A 4,905-nucleotide genomic window follows, 5' to 3' on the forward strand; every position below is an offset into this window, starting at 1 on the left:
AGCAAAAGCAAGCGCAAAGGTAATCAAGGTCCGTCCACAGATTTAAAAAAAAAGTCGCATAATAATGTACAAATACTTTGCGCGGGTGCGGTCATAGCTAGGACCATCCTCTAAAAGGAGCATAGAGTGTGAATGGTCACAGGAATTCGGGATGTAGAAATCCCTAAAATTTAATACCGATTAGCTAGTTTATAGCTTAAAGTGGGTAGGGCTCCGCCTTCATCTCAGGGATGATATTCCTTGTTCCAGTGCCACATTGACACTGGAGACTAAAATGGCTTTGGAATTCGGGCCTATAAAGCTGCCCTTAACCCCCAAATTCGGGCTATTTGCCGCTTCACCTGCCAACCAGCCACATCGACGTCTCTGCGAAAATATTTGCATTAACATAATATTATAATTAACCTATACGCGCTGAGATACGATTTTAAAATTCAAGGACAAGTGAAAAGAAGGCCACAATTCAACTTAGATCGTCGCAAATTTCCCCACCCCGCAGTACCAAAAAGCTTGCTGCTGACAACGAGAAGAGAGGGAGAGGGGAAGGCAAACCTGGCTCTTCAGCAGGTGCTGAGTAGTTGCCGAAAATTCGTATGGAGAGCATCGCGGCTTGGAGCAGCCACTCCAGAGTTCGGTAGCTTACGAAAAGAGCTCTCTACGCCCGGAAAATCCAGAGAAAAACCCATAAAGAACGAAGAATCGGGAAATGTGGAAAAATACCTTTTTTTGTGTGCCATATAAAGTGAAAAAAACATAACCCCACACCGTGAACAACCCGCATGCAAGCGGTTGCATAACCTCCATATATATATATATATATTTTCGTATAAGTTAAAATTGTGAACATATTGAAGAGTTTGAAGTTTGAATATTTGAAGTTTGTTTGCCAAGGAATGGCCGTATCGAGAATAGGCTAGTTATAGTTTTTTATTTTATTTAATTTTTTTTGTTGTATTATATATAATTTTGTTTTGTAGTGGGAAATTATTGAAGTTTGGTGAGGAGAGTATGTTCATGTGAGAGAATGGTGTTCTGTGTAAATATGTGAAGTTAATCGAAACAAAAAGAGAAAGAAAAAAACAGAAAAAAAAATATGATATAAAAAAAATAGAAAAAAATATAAATTGTGCGTTAATAATAAAATGGTTGAAATATAAGTAAAGTAATGAAGTGAATCGGTCCAGTGAAACATATATAAAAGCGATGATGATTGCGTGCTAACAAAAGAAAATGAAAAATAATTAAAATAAAATTTCGAGAAAAATGAGGGTAAAATTATGACGTTGCCAGGTGAAATCAAGTGATCAATAATAAAAAGAAAAAAAACAAAAAAGTGATCTAAAAGCCCCTTTACCCCTCCCTCCGAAAGCGCTTTCGCCGTCTGGATATGGAGAGGTAAGTCTGCACAACAATTGTTCTAAAATCAAAAGCAAAACAAAGAAAATGTAAAAGCATGTAGAAATCGACGCAAAGTCAACTCGATGTCTCTCAGTAAAGTAAATATCATGTCGATTCTCAATCAACTAATTATTTTTCAATGCTTATAATTTAACACCGTCTGAGCTGCCATATATTCACCATCGAAATTCTTTTTTTTTATTAAAACATGCAAGGAAAACCTTACTGTTGCCTTCTCCATCTTTATTATACGCATTTATTTTATTTTTAATACTTATTATATACTATTTTATATTTTTTTATTATACCTATTCTAAATATATACAATATATAATATATAATATATATATATCTATACATATACCTACATATACATATTATCTACCCACAGCACCATTCTCATATCTCTCACATAAAGAAAAAAAATAATAAATAAGCTCATGTTAGAAGTTATGATTTAGGCCAATTTTAAATGCAGAAATTAAATGAAAAAAAAATTAGTCTTATGAATAAAATGTTTTGAAGTTGAAATGATTTGCTAATTTTTCTGCCGTGGGGGTCATGCTGAACCTAAAAATGATAGGGTGTTAAAACGTGAACTTGAAAATAGGGACCATTTAAAATTATTTATTTTTTGTACGGAATAAAATGGTCAAGGTTGGGTGGGCTAATACCCGTTGCTATAAAAACAGCCATAGCAACAACTTTTCAAGTCGCCTTGTTTCATAAATTCTTTTCTGTCTATCGCCCCAATGTTTCCTTTTGTTTTTTTTTGGTTCTTTTCGGATCTGAGTACCCTTTTCCTATAATTCCCGAAGCACGCGAAATTTAATAATTCTTTTTGCATACGACGCTAGCACTGCGAGTAATACACTTAGAAAAACCCACCCATCGTCCCGAATCTGAGCAAGGCCGGAAGCAACGCGTGCGGTATTACCTCGCATGTCCATCAGCTGGTCCGAATAATAATAACAGTGATATGCTACAACTTTCTGCAAAATTTAACTTTTAAGAGTCTAACCTCAAAGTCAAAAACAGCGAATTGTTCGAGAAATGGAAAGCAGAGACGACGGGAAATGGAAAAAAGAACGCCATTATTAATTGTTTTAAAGCTTTAATTCGTGGATCTTGTTCTAAGCACGACGGAAAATCTCTAATATATAAAAGCAACATCCTAAGCTGGAAAATTTCGGAGTTTTGGCAAAAATTAAAATGTAACCTAACACAATTTAAACGAAAACATGCTGACTGGTTATATTCGGAAACATCCGTTGTTATAACGAAAGGGATAAGAGCTGTTGGACGGCCTGAATTACCATATACATATGTAAAAAAAAAGTACTCAAAGAAAGGAAGTAGCAGATCTGGTAGCAAAAAGGTCAGAAAATGTACAATTCCCAATTCAAGTAGCAAGTGCTGCTACTCGAAAGAAGGCGCAGCCTGACTTTGCCTATATTTTAAAGTTGTTGGCTATATGTCCACAAAAGCAAAAGCTATACGCGATTTTTTAAAACAGCCAGCGACCTACACAACAAAAGTGTCTGCTGATGAGGCTTTAGCTCTGCTTTTGGACCAGGGTCTGACAAAACAGCAATATTGTGCAATTAGGGACCAAACAAAAAACTATTTTTTCCCTCGTATAGAGGGGTAGCAAGTCGAAAAAAAGATTGCTGGCCGAGAGACATAAAAGTATCTGAAACAAAGGCCAAGGTACCTCTACAAAATCTTCTGGACCATCTACAAAATCTCGAATTGCATCCTTAGAAAATGAGGTTATTTTAAGCGCAATGCAAAATCAGGACACGGATTTCCTAACTGCAGATCTCATTTTAAGCTACGGGTTTGATGGTAGTTCTGGAGAGTCTAGCTACAAGCAAGGATACTCGTCTGAGCAACCCATTAACAGCGATCCAAGTCTTTTGGCTACGACGGTAACGCCATTAAGAATTGTGAATGCATCCAGTAACATATTGTGGAATAATAGGACACCACAATCAATTCGATATCGTCGTCCTTTGAAATTAGCTTTCATCAAGGAGTCAACAGATGTGATACTTCAGGAAAATAATTCATTGAAAAATGAAATACAGAATTTGAAGTCATGAAAAATTCTCATGAATAACATCAAATTTCGATTATATTTGACCGTTATCGATGGTAAAGTGCTCAATGCATTGACAGGAACCAAATCATCACAAGCTTGTCCAATTTATGGAGCTAAGCCAAAGGATTTTTTAAACAACAAAAACCTTTAATGTGAAAAGATTTTACCAGTTATGACTAATTTGAAGTATGGATTAAGTCCCCTGCACAACTAGATTCGGTTGTTTGAATTCGTTTTGCACGCTGGCTATAAATTACAGGTACAAAAATGGAAAATTTATAATCAAGATGACAAAAGATTAGTCGCTGCGAGAAAAGCAGCGTAAAATCGCAAAAGAAATGGCCAACTGTTATTCCGTATTGGTTGCAGAGTTCATTGAAAAGAATTCCCGCAAATTCGGGGCCTTGATCGCACACTATTGATTATTTTTGACGTGGTAGTCAGAGATGTATTCTGTTTGTTCTTCTATAGTTTTGTTTGGGGCGAAATATGTTGTATACATTTTTTGTAATGTTTCGAAGATTGTGTCCGTGGTGTAAATTGCGTGTGGGTTATTTGGCTTTAAAACCGTTTTTAGTATGTCTATTATTGTTTTATTATCGAAAAAAGGTCTGGAAATGATTCGTTTTATTTTATTTTTAAATGGTGTTTCCAAGGAGTCTATTGCGCAATCCGCAATCTTGAAAATGATTTGAATTGCAAGCTCATTAATTGGCTTGTTTAAGTTTAAAATTTCTGTGTCAAGAGTGATTGGTCTGGTTTCATTCGTGTTGAGATTTATGACAATTCTGCCACCACGTTTTGAGAGCCCTTTTTGTAAATGACCTCACAGTCATATTCTAAGAGTTGGAGTTTCCATCTTACTAGCATAGAATTGGGTTCTTTTAAACTTTTTAACCAGACCAAAGGTTTGTGATCGGTGATCAGCAGAAATTTTTTTCCAAATAAGTATGGTCGAAAATACTTTACTGACCATACTATTGCCAGTAGATCTTTTTTTATGGTGGCATAATGTGTTTTGGATTCTGACAATGTTCTGCTAGCATATGCTATTGGTCTATCATTCCTAGGGAAGGCTTTGATCATTTCGATCTTCTTTGGATTCGGCTTGAAGCCGTTTTCAGTCACTATAAGGCCATGGTATTCTATTTCTTTCTTGGGAAACTCTGACTTATCAGGTTCAAGTTTTAAGTTTGCCCGAGTGAGTCTCTTGAAGATTGAATTTAAATGGTTGATATGTTCCCCCAAAGAGGTTAAAAATACTATTATATCGTCCAGATAGATCAGACAGAATTTGCCATTGTATTCCGCCAAAAAGTTATCCATCACCCTTTGGATGTTTGCAGGTGCGTTGGATAAGCCGAATGGCATCCGGATAAACGCGAAATGTCCGCCTACAGCGG

This window comes from Drosophila yakuba, unplaced genomic scaffold (genome assembly GCF_016746365.2).
Source record: "Drosophila yakuba strain Tai18E2 unplaced genomic scaffold, Prin_Dyak_Tai18E2_2.1 Segkk13_quiver_pilon_scaf, whole genome shotgun sequence".
Lineage (NCBI taxonomy): Eukaryota > Metazoa > Arthropoda > Insecta > Diptera > Drosophilidae > Drosophila > Drosophila yakuba.